Genomic DNA, 27566 nt, shown 5'->3' with positions numbered 1-27566 from the left:
AATTTCTGGAGGCAAAGAGGGTCTTTCATTGTCCACAAAGTGCTTAGAACAATGTTCTCTCAGTCCCTAGCGTAATGAAAAAGTTACTTCAGTATGAATCTGCAAACAACTACTGTGGAAACCCAGGGCACCAGGAATATTTCTCTGTTTGCTCTGGGGTGCCCTGACCCCCAGGGGAGCACTGACTTTGACCTGCATTCATGGAGAAAGTTTCCTAGACTTCAAGATAGACTAGAATCCACAAAAGTGTGAAATAGATTATAGAGAGTAGTGTAGGTGTATCAGTTGGTGAGAAATTTAGGTTTTGGAATTTTTAGTGTGCTGCAGATGGAATCAAGATGGAGGGTGTTGTCCTGGGTTTCTTCTTCATGCTTCTTCTTCCTTCTTCTCCATGGGTTTGGGGGGCATTTTGTAATTGGGCAGAAAAGTCCGCATTGCGGGCTCTTTGGGATCAGTTATTGGATTAAAAGGGAAAATAATCTAGGTGTCAGTTCTTAATTGGATAGTTTAGTCTTAAAAGTGCTCTTGTAACAAGAGATTGTTAGCCATTTTGTGCCTTCTAATGAAAAGCTGCCAAACTCACAATAATGAGACTGTTTTACTGATAAGAAATAATAAACACTTGAGTCCAAACATGAACTACCATTTCAAGCACCTCCAATCCAGACCCAGAGAAACAGACAACTGGGACCCCCACAAAATAGAGCCTGATTCTAAACTATTTTCTTTATTGATTTTTGGCCTTTATTGATTTTTTTAAAAAAGCTCTCAAAGTATGATAATGACATTTTACAGCCTTCCCTCTTCTCCCGACTGAAACAAGTCACTGTCAGCATCTTCCTAACTTTTTTTTCATTGAGATTCTGAGATTTTAAATGTGAAGGCTGAGTTTTATGACATATAAGACTGTCTTGTTTTATCTACTTATAGAACAGAAATAGTAATATAGATTTAATGACTTTTTTTTTGGTGGACATCTAACAGACATAAACCTTTTATTTTCCATGTTTCCAAACTACATGTACTCTGAACTGAAATGCATATCTGAAGTTCCACAGTAACTCAAGGCCCACATCACAGAAAAAGCCTTGAAAAGCTACGAAGTTTTAAAATTCCCCACATTGGATGAATTCATATTACTAAAAAAACCTTGAAAGTTGTGTATTAACCATGAAAACCAGAAGATTAGATTTAATACTCTGCAAAAAAGCTTTAATATGGAAAATTTATAAGACAGTTTTATTAGCATCTCAAACAGTTTTCAGATACTAATACGAAGAAAACTTGTTAAAAAACCAAATAAATCTGGAAGTAGAATTGAGTATCTATACTTTTGATTTATCTACAGTTTACAGTGTTTTGAAGGAACTTTTAATAGCTTGTCTTCAGCTGCAAAAGTTTCATTCTCTAAACAGAGTGCTCCAACAATAAGTTCCATTAAAATACAGCTGCATAGACATGTTTACACACAGTTATATTTTCTCATTCACATTCCTTTCTCACACGTGTACCTTTTCCACAATGAAGTAACTAAACTTAAATGTATCTTATGTACATGCACACATGTATAATGTCACTTGTAAAATAGTCCAGCCTGATCAGGGGAAAAACTAACAGAATGCTTTATCTGAGTATAAAATAAACAAGTGACATAACAAGCAGTAATTCTACCACTTGTACAACACCAGCACTTAGATTACAACCACTTGCCTGATGGCAGTGAAAGCAACTATTGCTGTGTAATTTTTTTCCACAACAGGAGAAATGTATTTTACTAATACTGTTTTAATAACCACCACATTAACTTGTCTGTAATCAAAGAAGTAACAAAGAACTGTATTTCTCCCATCATTTAGAAAAATTCATATAGCAACAGTCCAGAAACCACAAGTACCACTAATCCCATTTCAGTTAGGGAAGCAAAGAAATGTCACTTTTTTCAGATTCATATTCTTAGTTCAGGAAACAGCAAAGTCTTGCAATTTATGGGATTCTTTCAAATGATATCAATTATTTTTAAGATAGGTACAACTGTTTTGAAATTAATTTAGGGAAACTAAAAAGGCAGAATCCATATTTAACACAACTGCGTAAGTATTGCCATATAATGCTTATGCAATATTAACAGCTGTGTGCAAAATAAACTTTCATGTTGCAGACATCAGAACACTGTTCATATTGCTGTTCATTCACTTAGAGAGCTAAATAGAAGTTTCTTGCTATTCATTTAAGAGTAAACTGGGTAACAGTGGCAATTCTGAAACATTTCTAAAACATGAACCTATTGCACGTTCAGCCTTCAGATTAGCCTAGCTCCCGTGGCTTAGTAAAACTAAGCGAGAGGAAATCCCCAACAGCTTTTTTGTTCTTAAGATTTTCAAAATTAGCTGCCTAAACCTTCAAACAATACATGAAAGAATTCCCCCTCCTTTTGTACTCAACCAACATCACACCTTCACCTTTCTTCATCAGGAAAGTGGAATAAGCACCAGAGCTAATATTTTTTCCCCACCAGAAAAAAAGAGAGATCTAAGTGTTTGAAGTAAACAAGCATTGCTAGAGCCCAGAGGTCCTTTTATTTGAAGTGAACTTTACTGACACACTAACAAAGGCCTGACAGACAAGGCAGGAGAAAATGGTATTTGAGTACAACCTCAATGTTTGCTCACCAGGCTGCTTGCCTGCCACAGCCTTACCCAAACACAGCCCCTGCAATGTGAAGTCAATCTTTTCTGCCTGTCTCTTAGCAAACAGACGTGAGCCTGGGAATTCCTCAAACATTCAGATAAATCAAGAACCAGACTGTTCAGAGCCTCAGCCTCCGTGGCTTTAGAAGGAGATGTCAGATTTCTGCAGAAGCCTCTGATTTCACACTACTTAGACTAAAATACAGTTGTTGCCAATCACGCAAGTCACATAATTTCCAAAACTCTTCACCAGGTTTGATACGCTTCCATTTCAACTGCTACTCTACGAGAAAAAACTTGAGACAACTCTAAACTACAAAACACCTACAAAACATTCCCCTATGATGGATTTTTATATGCTATCCCTATTCCTTTTGTATTATGCCCAAGGGTTGTGTCTTCTCAAAAAACTGATCCGGCATTTTCTACTGTGCACAGGTTCCCTGGAGCCATGCAATTCTGACTGTACAGTACAAAACTTGTGTTGTCAGTACAAAATTGCAATTGCAAACATTCCTGATCAATGCTTGACTCAAGAAATCTTTTAGAAAAGCACATGGTACAGAAACATTGCATTACATTTTTAATACAAACCCAGATAAATTGCTTCTCTGCATGAGGTCCATTTAACAGACCAGATTTTTATGCAGAAGATGACCCAGTATTGACCAAACTATCTAAGGTGAGGTACTTAAGTGCTTTTCAAGCTTAAAGGTACCCCTTGAGATTTACATTCAATAAATACAGCTGAATACCTACTTAAAGATGGAATTCAAGAGAAGACTTTGACTAGATTACTTTATACAATCTGTGATGTATGTAGAAATTCAGTTGGACAATACTGATTTTACCATTTTATCGAATTACTATACAGGCTACACATGCTCAGTTTCTAGGAGTTTCATTGGAAGAGGATTTGGTTCTGTACTGGTTATATGAACTCTAGTATCAGATTAACTCTCATCACACAAAAATTAAGGAATCTAAAGAGGATCAGCTGCTGAAATGTGTTTAGGAGTACAGTATGTTTCCATACCTAGGATTTGAGGATCAGGATTCTAAAGCAGCAAGACGGATAGCAGTCTGCAAAGGAAGCCAGGCTATGAGAATTGAGAGAACACTACTCAGTGTTGGTCATTAGAGACTACAACTGTGCAGTTGTTTTTTTTTTTTTTTAATATCCTGGCAAAGAGGAGTGCCTGGGTATATGCCAGCAATACCACAGCTGTACGAAGTTAACACCAACAAAGCACCTCCATATCAGACATGGAGACAAGGAAACAGCAGCTGTGGAAGATTCCTGGCAGCCCTAGGCAGCAGCAGCTGCACAGCCATTCCATGGCTCCAAGGAAAGTTTGGTCCCTTTGCAGTTCCCTCCCTTCCAGCTCCCTCAGTTGCACCATGTACTTGTTCCAGGGCATGGTGGCAATTTTAATGAACCTGAGAAATATGTTTACTACCAAGCCATTGAACCTTTATAGCAAGTATTCAGATATTAAAACTTGAATATTCTTTTTATAATTTTAAATCTTACTTCACAGAACAGCCTTGTTTAGTCTACAGATTTAACAGTCACCAGCAGATATAATTTTAAAGAGTAATGCACGCAAAATATACTGACCTTTCCAGCAAGAACTCACAGCCCAGCTATTAAAAAAAAAAGAAAGACCAGCCTCAGTAAGGTTGCTCCATTTGTCAGAAGATATTAATCTTTGCATATGCCCTTTCCAAAACAAGTTAAGTATAAATCTACCCACAAAAAAAAAAAAGAAAAAAAGAAAAAAAAATCTTTCTCAAAGAGTTTGCTTTAGAAACAAAGTCAAAAATAATCTAACCTTGAGGGAACCATCCCAATGAATTTTGCATGGCTTGTTCTTCATACTCGTATGACACATCCATGTTTTTCCTCACAGTGGACAAAAAAAAACTATCACACAGATCTGGTCACAGTACTCAAAAGCACACAGAGTTATTGCTAGGCATTAGTACAGACTGTAATACCAGCCACCGTTCCTTCCACCTTTCCAGTACAGCTGAGTGTCAGCTGCCCGGCAGGACCAACACTTTGTGCACACTGAGTGACCCTGAGCTCCTTGGTTACTGGCACATTATAAACCAGGGGGGAGAGCAAACTGCTCACACATATCAAGGGGAAGGAGGGCTCGGAAAAAGGGAGAGAAAGGAACCTGGAATGCTTGGCCCAGGGTCAGAGAACAAAGAATTTCAGAGCTAGGTGGCAATCTTAAGAGGAAAGTGCCTATCATGCAAACATGCTCATCATGTTCACCCAAATACTTCCTCTTCAGAGATTAGTTTTAATCCCAATAAATTTTCTAAATTCAATTCTAAACTCCCCACATACTTGCACAAACTTGTTTGCTGGCATAAGGATGGTGGCTACAGCAGGAAAGGATAACCAGATGGGGGCGATGCATTTCTTTTAGCGGCACTGATGACTTAGGTTCACTTAGGAGAACCCGTGCATATAATGTGTATATTAGAGTACAAACTGCAAAAGCAACAGTCTTTACAGGACTAAAGAGAAACTTTTAAAAAATGCTTTCGAAAAAACATGAAGTACATAGAATATAGTTAAAAGGCAGAAATGCAAATCATAGGGATAAGTATGATGCACAATCTCTGCCTCTGATTTTTCTGTACAAAAAGTTATTGCTGAACTAGTTTTGAATTCTCACAAAATAACAAAGCAGAAACAAAGGCCTGTGTTCAAAACACTTACAAACTGCAATTCCAGTTCCCTACATACAGGACTTTCTTTCATTAGGACAAGATGGAAAACAAATCAGTGATTAGCATTCTAATTCAATACTAAAACATAGTAGGGTACAATTGGTAAAGGCACTGATGGGCATTTTTCCAGGTTCCTTGTTGAATGACTGCACTTTTTCTTTCAGAAAAAAAAAAAAAAAACTCAACTGTTCAACAACATCATCATCATCTGCTATGACTTTCCTCACAAGTGCTGCAGTACTAAGCTCCTTGCATGGCCACTGTAAACACTGAGCAGGAGCATTGATGCTTTTCAGATTATCAGTCAGATCATGACTGAGAGCAGTCAGGCTTCTTGTACACAGAACACACCCCAAAGACTCCATAGCCATCAGGAGCTAGTTTTCAGGTAAACATGTGAGTGACAGCAGATAAAGCTGTATTCCACTAAAATGGCAGCAGTGAAACCTTCAGGAGGAGGTAATTCAAGGAAAACTCTGCGGTACATTACTGATTCTGCACAGTACTTCACAAAAGCCTCATGATTACAAAAATAAAAGAAAAGGTTCTGTTTAATTTCCTATGCTCACTCCTCCTTATATTTAAAGGTGAAAAGAAATATTTCCCTCAGGAAAGAGTGGCCCAGTTCATAATTTCTGGATTAAATCCATTAATATTAGCTGCAGAATGAAATTATTAGTGACAGGTTCACTGAATTACCTCTTTACAGAGGTCACTGGAGCTTCCTAGAAACCTAAAACTGCCATTGTAAATTTAGCTAATAACAACTGAGTTTTTGAAACCAACTAAATTAGAGGGAAACATAATAAAGAACTTGCTTTAATACCCTAATCTAGTCATGCACTGTAGTACAATACATTTTCGTTTCTTCACTTTGAAGTTATAAACTGAGAAACAGAAGAGTTCTGACATGCACCACTATTACATCAGCCTTTTATATCCACAGTTGTGGACGTAGAATTTCTATTGATTTTAAATATGCTAATTTCTCTTTGAACTGTAACACAAATCAAGAATAATTTTTCTGGCAAGTACACAAACCATAGCTTGATTAGCACATTTAAAATAAGATTATACAGAGGCTTAAAATAGGATTAAAAAAGCTTTCACTATGGAAAATTCTATTATGAAATGAATCAATTTTGCAACATCAAGAATCTGAAAAAAAACCCCACATGTACAAAAACCTTACTTTCATTCTATGTTTATTACCACCATTTTGACGTTTCACTCAATTATTGATGAAGCACCTTAGACAGAAATTGTTCAATTCATCACTTTATAGGTTACACTTAGTTCTCCTTAATCTTCCAAGACAGTTCATAAACTCTGTGTACTGTTTCATGTAAAGTACATACAGAGTCCTCAAAGTCCAGCCTGTGCTTCCCCCTTCCAAGGAAGTGACCTCACCATCAGATTATAAAGTCCCGTTTCTCTTACTAGCGCTCTCTGTTGCTCTGGTCCTGTAAATTTTGCATTCCTAGGAGTACAAAGGATAGCCTCCATCCCAATCCAGTAAACAGCTGAGGAGTGAAGAGTCCACTACTTGGCGAGAAACCTCAGCTTGAAATTCTTCAGCTGGATTTCAGCGTTAAATCCAAGTCTTCCCTTTCTCAGGGTTATCACACAGCTGTGCAGCAATTATATCCCAGCTTTGCAGGGCATGTGCAGACACTGGTGTGGTGCTGGGACACTGGGGCACTGGCAGGAGCAGCACTGAGCACAGCTCTGCTCTCCAGCACACCAGTTTGCCTGGCTGCTAGGACCACAGAGGGACTGGATGTCACATTTGCTTACACCAAGCTCTCCACTCCTCCCACAAGCAATGAGAGCCTTCAGCCCTGCTGTCCCTCCCAACTTCTGATCTACTTTGTCAGAGGTTACTTCAAGAACTCCCAGAAGTAATGCTATTCCAACCTAGCCAAATCCATTTTGACATGTCTATTTTTACACAGTGTAAAACAAACACCTTGAATTCTGCTGGTTCATAAGGAATTGAGAGGTAAAATGGGGTTATAACAATTACTGGGGAAAAAATGGAACACTTCATGAAATGGTCCTGGTAAATCTTACACCAAATGAGGGTCACCTGTCACAACTGAGCCCTGTTCATTAGTATTGAACTGAAACCTAACAGAGTCCTTATAGTCTCGCAAGCCTTAAATAGATTTAAAATGTGCTCTGTTGTGACTTATTTTACCAGTGGAACACTATTGTGCAAAGATCATAGAATCCCACTAACCCTGGTCACGACTTCTGTGGAACTATTACCAAAATTCCACAGCTGCCAGAGACCTTGAATCTGAAGCAGACTGATACTAATTTGTAATTAAGAGGCTAACTTACCATAGAGCACAGGCTTCTTGGTCTAAATTCAGTTTACTAAGAACTCAGTTCTCTTTGTAATTCCTTTTTTTCTGCTTACTATTATAAGTGGTATGTTTTAATAACTCCTATATCTCATGGAACAACTAGACATACCCATAACAGATAAAGATGCAAAAGACTGGAAAAAGAGCTTGATTGATCAACTGTAAGAGTCAGTACCACCTTTTGTATAGGACATATCTGATTCTGAACAAGGAAGGCAAACATGCTCTGTGCTGCGTTAGTCTCTGTATCTTTGTGGTAGAGAGTAAGACTGTATTATTCCACTTCTTCTTGGCACTAGGTGACTAAATTGAAAAAATTACCACATTCTCCAGTGTCTAGGTTGGGCAAATGACCTCACAGGAACAAGAATTTCTTTGAATTGTTCTAATTCCGAATTTGCAGAATACTCTCAGTATTCAGAATTTGCAGAATACTCTCAGCAAGAATAAGCCAAGAAAGGACAGGCATTTAAATACTGAAGTGTTTCTCATCCTACTAAATAAACTTAGAGGTAACAGTATTAATTTAAGTAGGTAATCAAAATGCTGAGAAAGTTTTCAAGGAAACTGAGGCACTGAAGTCTTGGAGTTGTCTAAACTATCTTCAAATATTACTTTATATTGTATTTCAGGAGTCTAGGTCCTCTTGCAGAGCAACTTCTGCTAGCCTTCAAACATTAGGTGATCTAAAATCCAACAAACTCTGTCAGGGGCTGTGCTGAATTATCTGCCATCTGGAAACTGTAAAAATCAAAATTATAGGAAGCGACATGAAAAAAATATTATTAAAACACAACAGTGATGGTAAAGCTTGAAAACTTTCCAATACAACTGACTGAAAACCTGTCTTTTCTGAAGACCCATACAACCTGAAGCAAGTTGAGTGGGAGCTAAGAGCCCTGAGGCATCAGAAAAAGCTACCCAAGCAGTCTCTAATCTGTGGAGGTTAAACTCTATTTCCTTCTACAATGAAATGAAGATTCTTTTTGTTTTAGTTTTTAAATTGGATGAAAAATATAAATCTAGTTTCAAAACACTTAAGTTCTTTCCAAAAGTACAGTTCTCTCTATCCAGCCAACTCTATATAGTCTCTTTCTGAAAAACACAGCATTGCTCAAAGTTAAGTTAAAGGATTATTTGGAGTTGTCTTGCATAAACACAAGCCAAGTATTAGCTTAAGTTACTATAATGGTCTTTATATAGGCTCATAAGTCACACAGCAAATTCTGGCAGAAACAGACTTCAGTCTTTGGACACGTCTAGGTATTTGAACATGGTGCCAAAAATCTCCCAAAGATAAGTGAAACACACCAGGAAAACTGGTTTTAATATCCAAAGAGTTACTCAAGGTCAATTGAATTTATCAAGATAAAGAATACATTTTTCTTTCTATGCAGAGAACAGATGAATCTTTCTGCTCAATATTGAACAGCTGTTGAAAACAACAGATGCTGAAAACTCTCTAAGAGATTCTACAAAAAATCTTTTATAGAGCAAATTACTTTGCAACCTAAACACCAGAGTTCCTATAATGAAATCAATTTCTATGCCATGGTCTTAATTTCAGTTTACTTCGTATATACATTCAACCTACAGCCCCTGAGCTTTATATTCAAGAACTTCTCATACCAGCAGTTGTCTTCCATAAAGAGCCTCGTTCCCTTAACAGTGCTAGTATTTGCTCAATGAAATATTAGCTCCTGCAACCTGTCAGAAAGGGACTGAGCAACAACACACTCTGGTCTGACCAAAAAAAACCAAACAACCAACAAAAAACCTAAACAAGAACAAAAAGGACACATTTCAAAACTGGGTGTTTTATTCTACATAGAATGGTTCCTGCTGATTCTGTACTCCACAGCTGAAAATTGTAACGTTTCACCAAATTACCAAAAAGCTTGTGTTTTTTTCACCCAAGACTTAAGCCAAATGTGTCTCAGCACTGGATCCTAAACTTTAATTTCCTTCTGCTTCTGCTATTGTTATGCCAGCACTTCTAAATATTTACCTTCTCAGATTCCTAAAATGGAAGAAGCCAGGGCTCTTTTGTAGTGCAGATGATTTGCACAGACCCCAAGCAGCGCAGAAATTCTCACGCTTTCGTGGGAGGGAACTGGATTTATGGGACACTTTGCTCCTGACAGGGGAAAGTAATCTTTAATAAATTTAAACTGAGGTCCCTTTCTAACAGAGAGGGATTATGTATATCTACCCTATGTACAATGATAAACATTAAAGGTATTAGGAAACATTACTTAGAGAACTGCAGATGTACATTTTTCATAAAGTGTAGATATTATTAAACTGCATCTAAAGTTGGAAATGCTTAGCACTACTGAAAAATTAGTTTTTTGTATATGTCACTTAAATTTATCTTCTGAAAAGTTAAACTGTCATTATAGATAAGGATTCAGTAAAAGCTTAATCAAAAATGTGAAGGCAGTACTAACAAAATGCAAGCATAAACAACATGAAAAAGAAAAATTTCATTTTTATGCCCACTGAATCTTTTGGAGTCTCCATAGGAGCAACTCAGTCCTTGTTATCAAGGAGGGAAGTCAGCTTGGTCTTTGCTGGCATCACACATTCAGAAAAGGGACCTACAAGAGAAATGCTCCATATACTGTTTATTTATTAAATCAACACCATAGTCTAGAAAGTCATGCTACAGTAAATCTAATGGAGATATAAACACGTTAGATACTACAGAGTAATCTGAGACAAAAGCAGTTTTCCTATTTTTGTAAGCACACACTGAGTTATATCCTCCTACGTAACAGAAATCTGTTGCTAAGGATAGGCAGAAGACTTTAAAACTTGCTAAAGCCATTGATTGTGTCATTTTAGCTGAAGCTGTGAATAACTGTATCAACATAGTATAGTATTCTTTATTTTGAAGTCATCAAATTATGCACTCTAACTAAAGAATATCCTTCCAGAAAATCTTTGTGAGCACTAAGCCTCTTTTGTTATCAAAGCAAACATTTCTTTGTGTGTCTATTCCATGTGATAAAGGTGGAGTTTGCCCCCTTATGGATGCTGAAAACTTGGGGGATAAGAATCTAAATGAGATAATTGTTTCCACATATTACAGAATTCTTTAAGAATCCATACAAGCGCATGGTAATCGACAGGGGAATATAAAGAAACTTAAAATAAAAGTGGTTTTTGCACAGTGGGGAGTTACAGTTTCTCAATACTGGACTCAGAACACATGGGCAAATCAAAAAAGGAGGGAACAGAGGTGGTCCCAATCTGCTTTTCAGCCTAAGGCAGCAAAATAACAAAGTCATAATTTTTAAAAAAACAGGACAAAAAATATTTCAAAGGAATGGCTGTTATTGCCAAAGCCACTTCACACAGTTCCACCAGTCTATCAAAAGCAATCTCTCCTTATACTCCTGGTACTGCACCATTCCTCCTCACTTTACATGGACGTTTGCTTCTTTCTCATCTCCTGCTTCTGTTTTTATCTCCTCTTGTCCTGAATTTCCCTAATTACAAAGCCTTCTAAATCAGAAGAATCAGAAACTTTGATGAATAATTTCTAGAAGCAGCAGTCTAAATAGGGAAGAAGAAATCTGCCTCTGTCCTGCAGGCTATCTCCCTGTGTAGAAAACCTGTCTGCATAAACACTACTTATCACTGCAAGCAGTTTAGATGTGCAGGACAGTTTGAACAAATAACCAAGGAGCTGCTGTGGGCACACAGGTTCCATAGACCCCCTTAACCATTTTCACCTTTTAATAATTGCAGTGACCTGTACTCTGCACTTGCATCTCACAAAACACTCAAGTGCCAGTCACCATAATGCTCCTTCATGAGGAATTCCTTGAGTTTAGGGTAAGATTATTTCCAAGCTATTTAACCCCTAAGGGAAAGCGCTGCAAAACAAAATCTGAGGTTTTATTCACGAGATAGGGAGAAACTGCAATATTCAAAGTCTTCATTAAAATTACTTTGTTTTTACAGACTGACTTCAAAAAACCACTTCAGAAAACCCTTTCTAAATGGGTTTAACTTAACTGGTAAGTTACAATATAGTTACATTTCAACTATTTCAGATCAAGCCAGGCAACTACTTTAAATTCTCAAAAGACCACTGAACAAGCAATATTTACTTATCACAGAAGCTCCTGTCTTTAGAAAATATTAAAAACCAGTGCTGGAACTTTAAACCCTTAAATAGAACTTCAGAAAATAACAGTGGATATTCACAAATTGTAGGCACTTATCTTTCTTAAACTTTTTTTTTAATAACAGTTGCTTTAGAATTCATAAAAAAAAAAAAACAATTGTTTACCTCTCCCATTTAAAACTCATAGCTGAACAGTTAGGGTTTCATGCATTAAGTAACATAGCTGCTGACTTCAAAACCAGTAATTATGAGAAAATTTTAGGCTGAAAAAAAAGCTGAACTTTTCATAGTCTCCCAACTGCAGTAACCAAAGGTTGAATGCTACTGAGGATTGAACCAAACTTTTTAATACTCTTTATTCTGCCTTTCCCTTTTATCTGACTTAAAAGATATGCTTTCTCCAAAACTGAATTAAAAGAAGAGAGGTAAGACAGCTAGCTGAACTGGAATCTCTAATAGCATTAAAGTTACATAGATATGCAGCAAATAAATACATTGCTAATGCTGACTAGCAAGGCAGGAGTCCTATTTTCAGCTGGAAAACCACTTTTAAAGAGCAGTCAAGGTGAATTTGCATAGAAAGGAATAGTCTTAAAATGGGAAATGTTTAGAGAGAGAGTTAACAGTTCTGTGTACACAATAAATAACATCCAGACAACAGGCCACAGATACAATCCTTTCCTGACAGTGTGTTATTCTCTGGAACCTTGCCCTCTGCAGAACGTATGATGTCAACTTTGGAGAGCAAAGGCAAAAGGGAACAGGAGAAGAAAAGGCACCTAGAAAGGCACCTAGAAAGAAGTAGGCCAGTTTTAGTTGGGATGATAACACATGAAAGCTGCTGCATAAGGAGAAAAAGCACTGTTAATCAGGTCTTTGTGTTACTCTTCAATAGATTTTAATGATAATAAAAATAAGGGAATCTGGAAAAAAAAATCTAACCTCAAGCTACATAAAAAAGAGAACATGTTCACAAGAAGGGATGAAAATACCTATTGCCCTTTCTTCCAATCATCAATGCAGACCATGACATTCTAGATCTGTATGTTCTATAATCTAAATTTCCATCAATGCTCCTCACTAAAAGCAAGAACAAATCACTTTCTGGTTCTGGATTAGTTACCTTGAACACAAGTGAGCTGACAACTGTAACAGCATCTTTCCAATATAGCAAAATTAAAATAATGAATTTCCTAGAGCCTGCACAAAGCAACCCCATCCTTCCATACCCAGCCACGAGAGTGACTCTTGAGAATCAGCTGACTGCACACAGACTCAAGTCTCTGCTGGAAATCAGGCTCATGTGTTACATTTTATGTACTTCAGGCAAGTGAAGAACTTCATTAGAACATTCCAAACAGGTTTCCAGGAAAAGCAGCACACTGAATTAGGGGCTAAAGGAAGAGGAGTTGTCAGTTTTAAGTGTACCAGAAAGAAAAACAGGAACACACTTCCTGTGGCTTTTTAAATTACACTTCAAGAGCTATTGTTACTAATAGCTGCTCTGAGCTGTAAAAACTGCAACCTTGGAGGGCAAAAGTCAAAGAAACCCTACTGGTTTTCCCCGGATTACTCACAGAATTAATAAGATCATTTGGAAGGCAGCCTTGAGGTTATCAGAAATCTCCCATCACATGCCCATAGGAAACTTTTCCAGCACTTCTGCTTACAACTCTTTAATGAACTGCAGCACTGAAGCAGAAATCCTCCTGCCTGCTAGCAGGTCGTGCTGGAATGCAATCTGGCCATCTATGTGCTTTGTGTTTCCAACAGCAGTTACAAAAAAAAAAAAAAAAAAGAAACAAAAAAAAAAGAAACAAAGAAGTCTTCAGCAGTTTCCCACTACATGATTCTGAAATGGCTTTTTAAAGCATTTAGTGCATTTACCATTGAAAAAATAAATGTCAAAACTTCTGTATCAATATTATTACTGACAACATAAGCAAATTCTCTTGATCTTTCAGTACATAATCATATAGAACATTGCCTTAAAGTGTCATAGAAAGTGTTCCTTCTTCAAATATTCTTTAACACAATAGCACTGGAACAGCTGCCTAGGGAGGTCATGGAGTGTCCCTCTCTGGAGACATTCAAACCCCACCTAGACACATTCCTGTGTCACCTGCTCCAGGTGACCCTGTCTTGGCAGGGGGTTGGACTGGTGATCTCCAGAGGTCCAAGTCTGGGATTCTGTAATAGGTCTCAGGCAGGTAGAAACAATCTGAACAATGAGAGTTTGAAGTGGAATTGAACTGTTTCGACACACAAAAAATCCTACATATCAATGGAACTAAAGGCAAATATGATTCAAACAGATTCTTGTCAAGGAAGGAATTGTAGGATTTTATCTACAGACATGTTTTCACTACACCACATTTAGGTACTTTGAGGATTTTGGCCCAAGCCACTATTTGTGCACAAGTACCTCACATTCCGAGGACCTGGTTCAATGAAGTTCCCCACAAAACAGACATCAAGGTGGATATCAAAAATACAGCTTGCCAGCCAGAAGCTCAGATATTCACCATGAATTGGTGATGGGGGCTCAGTAGGAGAACAACCCAAACTGGTACAGCCACTACAGGACAGCTCATAGCCACAAGAATAAGCAGAAACAGGTAGAGATCAGACAAATAAAAACTACAATACTCATGGCAAAACAGGATTTCAATTTGTCCTTAATGTGATGGGCTTGGTTAAACACCTAGCGTTGCTGGAAGTACATCTAGAAGTGTTACACATCTGAAAATCCGTTCTTTTGGTCTTTTGGACAAACTTTCTGAGGAGAAAATGAAAGGACTTGGAGGGGGTGAACCTCCCTGGAAGCAAGAGTAACATTAGAGAAGAGCAGAGACTGAATGCATGTCATCATCAGGTTGGAACCTAAGAGAATAATAAAATCCCCAAAACTTACTTCCCTCCCTAAAGTCAAAAAAGAGGCCAAAATCCCCAAAGCAGCCTGTCACAGGTAAGAGTCTGAGTTAACTTTTTTATCAATTTGCGACAAACCAGTATTTGTGGAAGGATTTTGCTGGTTCAATCAGTCCACTCATTAGAGACTTAAGATAATCAGGCATTGACTGTCACAGCTTAAAACAATGTTTTGCAATATTTGACTTCCCCTCCTACATCCCAGGCAATCCAAAATGGATTCCAAGTAGGCAGAGAAATTAAGGGTCCTTAGCCAGTCACATCTGTTTTACTTGAAAAGTTATAAGCAGCACCAATTCAACACATCACGAGGCAGAGGGAGCACAGACATCTATGCAAATACATTGCTCTAAGTTTCCAGAACGGAAAGTTAAATCAGAATATGGAATGAGGTTGTGTCTCAACTGCTGTATATAAAGCTTTGCTGTCTTGAGAATGGTTAACAAGGAGAACTTATTGACCACTTGACCGTGCAAACCTTTGCATGTTTTTTTGTACATTAGAACCAGCCCTAATGCACTGAGATACTTTGAGTCATAAATCCTGTTGCATGACAAGCAGTTTTAACAAATCCCACGAGACTGCTGTTGTCTGCTATCTGGGCACCGCTGATTCACTGTTTTCATCCATTGCAAAGATTGCTGTTACGTGCAACGTTCTGCATCCAAGTTCTGCATCTCGTCTGTGTTGGCAGAAATTTTTGCCCACTCTTGACAGAAACTTAAGATGACGTTTAGAAATTCCTTGGTCTGGGCAGATTCTCCCTTCTCCTCATACAACTCATGTCAGAGAGAAGGGAGGAAGAGAAGACAAGAGACACAAACCTATGAATAAACTCTCAGACCACAGAAGTGTGGGCACATAAAATTTTGATAATCCAAGTTACCAATTATCTACACATTTAACTCTAAAGAAGATAGAACAAAGGATATCTCTTGTTTTCCCTGTACTGCTACACCATGAGCTTGGAGAGCTGCATGTCCTGCCTTGGACTCACTGATTTCCATCCAATCCCAACAGCAGCTCTTGGCCCCACTCCTTTTTTTTGTACCTTGTTCTCTCCATCAGTAGTAACAAGAACATGTGCCATTTAAATAGGTGGATAACAGTAGCTTGCTTGTCTTGGGCCTTCAGCTACCTTTAACTTTGGAAACTGCTAGGTACAAATATTCTTCTATCTGGATGATGCTTTGTAAGTTAAAGCAGCAGTGTCAGCTGAAACACCCAACAGATGGGACAGATGTACACTGGCTGGTGACATCCATACCAGCAGGGATGCAGCAGACAAGAAAACGGTTGTAAATCATGGAGGTTATGGAAGAAAACCACTGTCTCAGAGAAGTCACAATGATAAGATGTGTGGATAATTTGCATTATCTGAAAGTAACAATCACATCAATTTCCTCATCTGTCAATCTTGAAAAAAGACAGAAAATTTTACGCTATGAAAAACAGGTGTCTGTCTTGGAACTACTGGTAGCTAGAGACATCCATCAGCCTTCCGACACTTATTTTTGTAGGTTTTTTTGAGCCAACCAAGTTTGGCCAATAAGCAAAGCTTCATCCTGCCATTACACAGGGAGTCCAAAGACTACTAGCCCAATATCTGTACAACTCCCTAAAATTAGTCCTGCAGACCCCTCTGTCAAAAAGGTTAACAATGACTTTTTTCCCCCTTTTGTGCTGCTTCACCAGTGACCCCCGGTTTTGGTTTGTCTGATACAATTAAAATCTAATTTCTGCATTTTCTGGATGATGACTTCTTGTCAGAACTATGTTATCTTGGGACTTTTAGACCAAGATGCAAGTTTTAGACAACAAGTTTAATAGGAATTATCATCACAATCTTATTCTCCCCCCAGAGTAACTGGTATGGATTTATTATTTCATCTATACTATCTTCAAGCAAAAATTTTCAAGTCTGAAACAACACAGTGAAAGCAGACAATATCTACACTCCATATTTGAGTTTAGACATTACCAACAAAACAATTTTCAACAAGTGTCTATTTAAGTATTTATAAAGCTATTAAAAACAAAATTTTAAATGCCTTAACCTGAAAACAAGGATTGAGAACTCACAAAGATACCAAAGCACTAAATATATGCACGTGAAATGGTTCAGAAAATAACTATAAAGCTTAGATACTAGGAGTAGGAGAGGAAGATCTCTAGCATGCTAGTTGATACTCAGCTTCAGGCAGCCTCCATAAAAGAAAAAAATTATCAGACAACTTTTTGACTGCTCATGCAAACTGAACAAATGACTTGATTTCAGAACTGAGAGTAAAAAGCTTTACTCAGTGGAAACATCAGGAGTGATGGGAAGGGAGCAGACTTGCCTTCAAAATGACCTGATATTATTTCAACATCCCTCAGAGATTATCACTGGGGCAGAATACTCCCAAGAATGTCCCAGTCAAGGCCTCTATGATGCAGTTTGTCCTGGGTGTGGAAAGCCACATGAATTAGCGTTCCAAGGAAATGTAATTCCTTGGCTGAAGCATCTCGTTAATCTTGCCTACTACATGAATATAAAGTACCTTACTCAAAAGCCAAAATGTAATCAAATCTGTGTAAATGACACAATCAAAAGGCGTGCAACTGATGGCAGATTTCTAATACTCTTTATACCCAATTAACATCAGCAATATGATCTCTTGTTTATCTATTCTTTATTTGACGTGGAAAACAAACTAGTACAAAGTATTTGTGTTCATTTAGGAAAATGACATCTCTGCAAAGGATAATGATGAGAAAGACCAGAACAAAGTTTCTCATTATAAGAATACCATGCCACTTCACACTTTCTACATAGTTTTTTTGAGAAATCAAATTTTTCTTAGAGTGAAATAGCAGTTGTACCTGGATTGAAAGTAAACAGTCTGAACTGATCAGCCTCATGAGGGGATCTCAGTGTAAATTTTTAAGCGCAGCTCTGCTTGGAATTTCAACAAAGCAATTAGATATAGACCACTTCAAAGCAGGACATGTCTATACTGATCACTGAAACACACAGTACTGCAGAAAGGGAGCCAGTACTTCTAACAACATTTGAATAAAACATGAATTTAAGAAATTCTGTACTCTACAGGAAACATAAGAACAGACTGAGAGAATATCTGAGCAGGTCTGCTTTTAATTTTTTTCAGCTAACATTACTTATGTCTGTATCAAAAGCTTCTTTGGAAGCACCAGAACTTAGCTGTTGGCTCCAAATACCTTAACATTTAGAGTGCTTTTAAACTTTAGTCATGCCATGCTTCTTCACCCTTCTCTGCACACTGAAGGGGACTGAAGATCCAGTCTGTCTTCCCTCTTGCTGACCTAAGCCAGCATCGCACCTCAGCTTGTCTTGTTGGAACTCACTAGTGTGAAGCTTTCCAAGTCACAGCTCCTCTTCACAAAAGCTAAACTGTCAGTATATTAATTTGTCTGATGGAGAAGTAGGACTTACACCATTCTTTCCCCTCTGTCTGCAAGCACAAATAAAACAATTGTTTAATCACAGTATTTGAGAAAAGAATTGGCTGCTGGGCTTCAGGTTAGCTGATGTTGCAAAGCAATAAGTAACACAAGCAGTAGGGCAACTATCCACTGTTTAAGCAAAAGACTTCTATGTGCTACACAATATCCAGATTTTTTTAGAAGGAAAAGTGAAAACTAACTTGTATTTATCCTAAAATAGAATTTCTACTTCTGAGTTTTCTGGTTTGGTTTCTTTTCTTTTTTTTTTTAATAACTAAATTCACAGTTCCTATATATGCCAATGCCCAAACATATATTTGCATCAAAAATACTGAGGTGCAAAGACTCAATGAACTGAAACTTTGCCTGTGATGACATCAGCCAGTTGCAAATAGAATCTGGGTACACTGTCAGAATTGGGAATACAGGCCAAAAGCCCTGGCTCCCTTTCTGGAGACCTTGACAGAAAACAGTACTTCACTTTTAGGGTAGAATAGAATAGAAAGAAAAATAATGTATCTGCCTTTTATAACGGAAATTCATTTGAACAGATGACCAAACAGGTCATAGCTTCAAATTACCACTATGAGATCCAGGGTGATTTTTTGAAGCTGTTTGTTTTTAAAATATAAACATACGCACTCTTACAGTCATATTTTGCTCAGTGAGCTTTATAAAAAAATCTGTCATATTCTGCAGCTTTGCAAACTGAGACCATATGTGAGCATTATACACACCACAATAAAAAGGCAAGCTGCCTGTTCAGCTGAGCATCTCTTCCTGCACATGGACACAGATGGAAGCAGCTGTTGCCACTAAACTCACGAAGAGCTAAAATGCATATGAGAAACTGCTCCATTCCCTAGGCAGGACCTGCTCTTATGGACTGCAGCAGAGCTGGATGGGATAGAAAGGAGATGCAAGTAGTGAGGTGGTTTGTCATTCCCCCTTCATCTCCTGAAATGAGCTCTGCATAGATACTCATCCAGCTCTGAGAAATGAAAAGACAAATACAAACACCACTTCCTCCTGTAATTGCAAAACTAAACGAAAACACAAAGTACACACTTTTATTTTACAGCACAGCAGAAACAAGAATTAGGCTTTTTGTACCAAACCATTAAAACATGCAATCAGCCCATCAGGTCACTGTAGGAGGATGAAAAAAAAAGTAGTGTCTGCAACACTGGCTTATACTGGAAAAACAAGGAGGTGGGAGGATGAGGTAATGGAAAGAGGGAAAGCAGTTTATCACCCCACTCACTCTCCTCACTGAGAAGACTCAGAGCACTCAGGAATAGCAGGGGACTACTCATGACCTTTCTTTGAAAAAGTGCAGTGCAAAGTCTCAAAAGTAAAAGTGAGGGAGGAGGCAGAAATCTGTCATTCCAGCACGCCCACTCCCAGCTTAAAACTTCAAGGCATACCGATTGCTATTTCACAGTCTGCTGATTTGCTCTACTTTCCATGAACCAAGAATGCTTAAGAAACTCTAATCTCTGCTTAATCATGTTAAAATTTTGCCTCTGGAATCTTAAATGTCATCAGTGGCAGTAGTGGGCCACTGAAAGTAAACACTCAACAAGAAAAAGAAAACTAAAAATCATCTTGCTGGAGAAAAGTGAGCCAGAAGTCTCTTTTCTTGAGGATTTTAAAGACAGATTAGTTTCATTTGCATGTTTTTAGACAGGCATGCATCTTTAGGAGGAGAAATCACACGTAAATCCATACAGAAATAACAGTTCTCTCCAATATTTATCAGGTTAGGAGAAAACATTAGCAATACAAAAGCATATGTGTTTATGGAATAGAAAAGGCATTCCTGCTTTCTGCAGCTCATGAAATCATGTCTGTCATAGAAAGCAGCTATAATACTACACACAGCAGTGTAAACAACTGTAGGTATTTACATTTCTGTGATTGAAATATAGGAATGATTATGCTGAATCAATCCACAAAATAAGAACTTTATAAGCCTCAAAACCAACAAAATATCTGATTCTTCAGATAAAAGTATAATTACCACAAAATGGACAACTCTATAGCGAATGCTTTCCCTAGGAGTTATTTGAGCTGTAAGTCCATAACCATGATTTTTTTTTTAAATAATGCTTGAATAATGTTTCACTTTTGGAGTCTATGACATTTTTAAGGTAGGTTTCAGACATGGCAGAGGTTGTATCTCTGTATCATCAATTCTGCACCATGGAACCAAATTGTCCGACCTATAAACAAACTCTGCCTCTTATAAACAAAGAATTGCAATTTTTGCATTTCTACAAAGCAAATAAATTTGTAGAAGCAGTTAATGCTGGATGCTGCTTTCCCCGTCACAAAACTACTTTGCAATTAAATGACTAAAACTGTCAAGGCTTACATGAACACACAGTACCTCTCTAATATTTAGGTATTATTATATAGGTGCAGTTTTGCTTGGACAAGTAGAAGGTAAATATTTTCAGCCACTGGCCCTTTAGAGATGTTGGGTGGGTAATGTAAACATGGGAAGAGGAAAGCACACACATGGAAGTTTTATTTGCAACTTTCACTCCCAGTTCTGTCACCTAAAAACTTTATAAATTTTCCATTTCTACAGAGAAACCATGCCAGTATCATCACCCAGACAAAGTACTTCTTTCATCAAATGAAAAAGGGTTAATTCCAAATTTCAAGTAAGTACTCCTACAGCCACCTTCATTACTTACCCAAGCAATGAGGTAAACCAAAGGAAAAAACCCCACCAAGTCAACACATCCATGAATCACACAGAAATTGTTCTGCTTCCACTGAGAGGATCGATGTTTAAGTGAAGCATTGATGTCATTTTAGTGGCACACCCTCCCCTGTTGCAGGACCTCACCCTCTACAGCCTGTGCCCAGCTTCCATCCCACCCAAGCACATCCACTATGTCTGCACTTCTGCAGCAGGTTGCACTTACGTCTGCACTGTATTTTAAATAATTTAATTGTTCTACCTGCTTTTAACAGAGTCAAATCAGATATAACAATAATTACAAACAGAACAATGAAAATAACAAAAAGATTCAGTAAAAAGAATCCTCAATTACTTAATTGCCTTTCAAATCCCATACATTCAACTTTGCTGTTTCCAGTTCTTTAGCAATAATAATAGCTCATTTGACTGTTCTTATTTAAAAGTCAATTAATGTAGTTGCAAAAATTTACCTTTAATATTACTGCCACCCAAGACCTCTTTGTCATTGTTCTTGATTGATTCCTCTGGTCCTTCTCTCCAAGTAAACATTCTTATCAGTACTGCAGCATCTTTCACGGAGTCCCTGGTTTTCTTCCCTGTCAGCATCAAGAAACCAATTCCCAATCACAGAATTTCCATCTGCCCTCCATCCTAATTCTCGCTAGTAAAAAACAACACTCCTGTCATTCTGACTTTCCCAGGTGTAGAGGGGAAAAAAAGCCCATCCATATCAAAAGACACTGAACTTAGAGAAGTTATTTCCCTTGCAAAGGAGTGTGTTGTACTTACTAAAAGTTATATGGAGAATAACCACACAGAGAGGTTCATCAGAACTGGGGAAACTCTGTCCTCATAGTCTCAAAGACTTAAGAGCCTCACACATTCCTGACATTGCAATTTGTATTCCCACCTTACATTCTTTCCCCCCCTCAGCTGCCTGCATCTCCTGGGTTTGCACACAGCACCTTCCTTTTCTTCCCCATACTTCACATGCTTTGAGCAAGATTCAGCTGCATGGAGCCACCAGGCATTTGGAATATGGAAATAACAAAGCAGGAAAGAGAGAAAGCCTTATTACAGGCAGATGTTGCTGCTCTTACTGCAGCTCCATGCTCAGGAGTCTCATTAGAAAGAATATTCCTCTCAGTTGCAGCCTAGAAGTGGAGAGAAATACAACAGAAGCAAAGCAAGTTGTCAAAGCTCCTGACATGGGAACATTCAATAAAAATCTAAATTTGGCACCTTAATGTCTTTGAAATCAATCAGCCTTTAAAATTCCCTGCCACATGATGCTAACCATGGAATACGGCAAAGTTTAGTGCACTGCAAATTTTTATGGTTGTCAGGAACTTTTAGCTGCTCATAGTATTAATGCCAACAGAAGAACTATTAGAAGAGAGGTGAATATCTGCTGTTTAACATGTTACGCTTTTCATTCCCCTGGCTCAAATAACTTCACGCCCTCTAAGACGGTAAGATTCCACATTCTTCCTCAACTTGCCTTTTCTCCAGCTTAATAATGGCGCATTCTCCTCCTGCTTATTCTGTTGCTCCACACTGCAAAAAACATCACTGCTCCTATACATACCCAACACTCTGACAGGCCTTGTACAAATAAGGTTTTGGCTTCTTTCTGCCTTCTCACAGCTATTCAGTCTTCTGCCACCTCCATCTCATCTCTCCTCAAACAACCACAATATCAAAAAAAAGTAGTGAATAAATGGTACAGTGAAATGGTACTGAACAGCTCTTCCCTTTCTAATAAGGATTTTAATGCCTTAGGCTAGATCAGATGCTTCTCTTCATGTTAGTACTACCACTAAGTTAGTATTTCCTTTCAGTACACCAAGACTATGGTGCTACCAAATAGTAGTAAATCTCAACTAAACATTCTCAAGAAATTAAGTTTAAAATTAGACTTGAAAGTAATACTTTTTTTAGAACCTCTAATGACAATTGGAATGGGGAAGGTATAAAAAAAAAGGAAAACTGACTGAAGTGGTTTCAAAGAACAGTGTAATTATAGACGAGCTTCTAGCATTTTATGATCACAAGAAGAAGTTATCTTTCTTAAACTGAATTATGACAAATTGTTCCTTCTCAGGTGTAGAACAACACAAAACTGTTACTACCAAAATCTTCAGCTGAGGCAAGGTATCTTCAGCAAAATTTTTTATCTCTATTATGATATTGTGGTCAGATGACTATTACACAGCCTAGCAAAACCAACTTTAATGTGAATATCTTTCTAACCTATAGCTAAAAGAACCAAAGTAAACATTCATCTGCATCTGTTCCTTTATTTCCATTTGCAGAACATGAAGGTGTAAATACACAATGTTTTCCACAAGCTTTAGGAGATGGGACAATTCAACTAGAACATTGCAACAGTGAAACCACCAAAGAAATATCCTGGAGACAGAATATGGGAGAAGAGGAAAGGCAAACTGCCTTTCTGACCCACTCCAGAAGGACAACAACTTTTCATTATTTGACATTTGTAAAAATCTTTAATTCAGGCATTCAAATAAAATCTTTATGAGATGCAAAATCTCTACATAAGAACACTATGCCTAGAAGGTGAATATATAAAGTGGAGTATAAACATACCAACTGGAAAACTGGGATGAAACTCTCAGATCTCTCCTTCTTGCTTAAGACAGAGGGATTTTTGTAAGAACACTTGGTTTTTTGTCAACTACATACAAATCACTAAGGTTGTAATTATGCAAAAGAACCCATCAAAATTCAAACATGCTCAGATGAACCGTTCTGTATTCCATCTGAGAAGTTTTGTAGTTTTTTGCTAGAAGTGCTGGTTTGCCCTAGCTCAAACAGCTCCCATTTCTAATATTTTAAATGAAGTCATCTGAAGTCTTTTTCTAATTGCCACTTAGGCCCAAATCAACCATGAGGAGAAAAAATAAAACAGAAACACCAAAAAACTAAGACTATTCTGGTAAACAGTACTTTTGGTACCCAAGCCAAGCAGCACCACAAGAATGTAGTCTGGCCACAATGAAGTTCTTGATATCCAGTCCCTGCCCCCCTGACTGACCCCTGATCACCTACAACATTTCAACAATTTCTGCAGGTTTGCCCTGAGACATTATTGCGACTACAACATGATACAGAATAAGCAATCTTCATCTTACAGCACTTTAACAACCTCCAGTTTCTCCCATAAATGCAAAGCTATTGATTATTTTATTTGTCCAAGACCAAGACCACATGCTAATATTTGTCCAATTTCACTGCCATCATTTTTCAAGACCAACTTAAATATTTTCCCAAAAAGTACTTTTAAAATTAGATCTTGTAAGCAATATATTTAAGTTCTTTCCCTTAGAAGCAGGATCTCATTTTGTGCAAGTTTAAGATACCAAAAGCCCATCTAAAAATGCACATTACTTCTTGGCAAAGTTAATTCTCTGTAAGTATTAAAGCTCAAAATCATGTTTCTTTCCAAATAACTGAAACATCTCTTTAACAAAGCAGCAAACTGTTGTACAGCATGAACATTGTCACTGTCTCCTTTTAGCAGAAAAATTTCATTTCAGTGCAAATTTTATTGTAACTACCTTCCAGTACTTCTACCCTCTCAAAGTTTTCCTGTTTTGTAAGACTCTGGAAAGCCAACATCTTGCTTTGAAACAGCTTTGAAACCCTGGCTTATGGCCAACTTGCAACTGATACTACAGTTTAAATACCTTCCTAGCAAAGTTGCACAAACTTCAAAACACTATGGGATCAGTCATTAAAATGTTTTTGTTTCAGTTACAGCACTAATGAAAACCAAATGTCTACATTTATTTTAGCCAGCTTAATGGTCTAGGGACTTTGCTTAAAAGAAAGCTCTGAATCAATCCTCATTTACTTGAGTAGCAAAACAACATTGTACAGAGATACAGGATAATATTTTTAAAGGGTTTAATAAGAGTCTTTCAGCCACAGATTCAATTAAGGAAGCCCAATTAATTGCTTCAGTTTTCTTCTCTAAAAGTCTTCAATTACAGCACACTCAGAACTATGCACTTTTAGCTGCAACTTTACAGGCTCAATTTGCAAACAGATTTAAGACCAAAAACTAATGTTGTGCTACAGGACAGACTACTGCAAATTAAATAAGGTACAAAATACCAGATCCTGCCTGAAGTTTGAGCCTTTCCAAAGTGCCTGCTTGTGAAAGATATCACTGTGCTATGCAAGTGTATCTCCCAGTTATACACACATCACATTCACTGGACGTGGGAATATTTGGGGTGGGAATTGCAGCGTGCTAAATGAAATGCTCCATACAAAGCTGTCTTTCAGCTGAGAGTTGTGACATTCTGCTGCTGCTTTAATCCATACCTTCTACAATAAAGCCAGCAAATTCTATGCTGGTTTTATGCAGCCTTAGCAATGCAAAATAAATTGATGTTTCAGCAACATTTTATGCCAAAATTAATTTTTGAATGCTTTGTACGTACTTCTCCACAGCAAAGAATACAGATGGTCTGCTGAAGCAAAACCAACACAAGCTGGCACAAATATCTACATTTCAGTAACAATACTGTTGACCACCATTTGTATCTCAAGATATTTGGAGCATGCACCACCTGTTTCCAACTAGCTCTCACACTGTTCAACTGAATGATTAATGACAGCTGCTAAAAAGTCTAAAATATCAGGGAAAGCAAATAAAAGTGTAACAGCAGCTATGCAGGACTGAGGCAAGCCACAGTCTTTTGCTAACTATGAATCATTATAACACATACAATACTCCAGTAACGTGAATTTGCACTTTACAGACTCCCTTCACCACCATTTAAACTCAAAAGTTAGTGTTTCTGTCTGCAGGAATGCCACTGCCTCTGTGCAACAGCTGCTTCTAGGCCAGGAGGGTGAGCAGGCTGCCCATGCACTTCCAGAGTTTTACAGACCTAAGGAATCCCTAGCAGAGACTTCCCAGTATACATTCCTAACATGCACATCCATCCTATTTAGCCAGAAACAGAAAACAGAGCAAAAAGCCTGCCCAAGGAGTGACACCAAGTGCACAAATGCTAATCCAAAAAGAAATTTTAAATGAATGAATCTCAAATAATCAATCTTTTATTCTGCAAAATGTGTGAAAACTGATATATAGAAGAAAGTAAAGGTTATAGATAACTGATGAGCAAGTAAGTAAACTTCCACTTGAAGTGCATTGCCACTATATTTGAAAGGGCATTTTACTTATGAACACTGGCATTCTTGCCATGCTTTCAAAAGTATGCAGAACTCTCCCTGTGTAAAAATGCTTCTTTCTAGCGCAGCAAGACATTGAAAAGAGTGACTTCTTATATGCCTAATTCAGAGTTTCAAAAAAAAAAAAAAAACCCCATGCTTACAGTAATTCACTTGATTTCTCTATTTAGGAGATTTTTTTCCCAGAAATTAGAATACAGAATTCTGGTACTAAGTAGCTGATAATTGCTCTTCTGTTAATCCCAAAAGGAGGAGAAAGGAATAATACAGGAAGAAAGAAGAATACTTAAAATTAATACACTTATGTTTTACCAAAAAAACCCAATGCAACATAAAAGTCTTCCAAGGCCTTAGGTCTCTGCTGGTCACAACTTTAAAGATGATGGACATCATATCAACAGCACCACAAGCAAAGAATCCTTTCTCCAAATTTCAGCTAAATTATCACTAAAAGCAACAGGAAATAAGATCAAATAGTTCAGCAATTTAAATAAGAACGCAAAAACAACTGAGAATAATTTCTTATTCCTTTATTTTGTAAATCCACATACCTGCTCTTTACTACTTTAAGAAAGAATCATGGCATACTGTTTATATAGTTATTTTTCTTATGTGGATAAGAGAATTATGAATTCAACCACACCCTTCAAGAACCTTCAAAAATAACATTTCTCAGTGTGAATTTTCTTGGACCCTGGCAGCCTTACAAAACAGTCACAGCCCCAGTCAGCAAAGAGGTCCTCTTATGACATTTCAAATAGATACAACAATGCCTTCATTTATTTAACTGATCATACCTGCCTATCACAACTTCTCTCATGCACTCAGCACAGAATAGTAATAAAGAGCACGTGGATCAAACAAGCAATACCCCCTGAGATCAAGAAAAACAAATTCCTGCAGGAACACAGTTGAAGCTAAGTTCCTGCTATCAAGTACTGTTCGACAAAACAGCATAGAAGTGCAAATCGCGAACTCTCATGGGACTCCCACATCCCATCTGCATACAAAGGGAACTTTTAAGTTTTAAAACCTAACCTATGGTTTGGGACCAACTTCTCAAATATGACTCTTTCAAGCAGAGTAATTCATGATCATTTCTCTCTCAAAGGGAAATAATTACACCAAAAGCAGATTACAGAGAAACAGCAATACTGAAGAATTAAGTCTTGTTAGTTCAGAATATTAAGATTGATTTTTTTGATGGTTCATAGAATAAGCTTCAGTTCTTGCACGCAACAGGGGATCTTTTATATGAAAACACCTTGAGG

At 37.6% G+C, this 27566-nt stretch overlaps 1 protein-coding gene across 2 annotated transcripts in view; it reads right to left on the bottom strand.

The window, feature by feature from the left end:
* The window catches only part of DISP1 (dispatched RND transporter family member 1), an 87492-nt gene that overhangs the window by 45236 nt on the left and 14690 nt on the right, over positions 1 to 27566 (bottom strand). The window contains exon 2 of one of the 2 annotated variants that reach the window (XM_084202922.1): positions 4309 to 4334. The exons of the other annotated variant lie outside the window; for it this stretch is intronic. The gene's annotated coding sequence lies outside the window, so the exon portion shown is untranslated. The remainder of the gene's footprint in view (positions 1 to 4308; positions 4335 to 27566) is intronic. 2 annotated transcript variants of the gene reach the window in all.

This window comes from Fringilla coelebs (genome assembly GCF_963513975.1).
Source record: "Fringilla coelebs genome assembly, chromosome: 3".
Lineage (NCBI taxonomy): Eukaryota > Metazoa > Chordata > Aves > Passeriformes > Fringillidae > Fringilla > Fringilla coelebs.
Note: the sequence above shows the minus strand (reverse complement) of the source record. Positions and strands in the feature narration are given on the sequence as shown.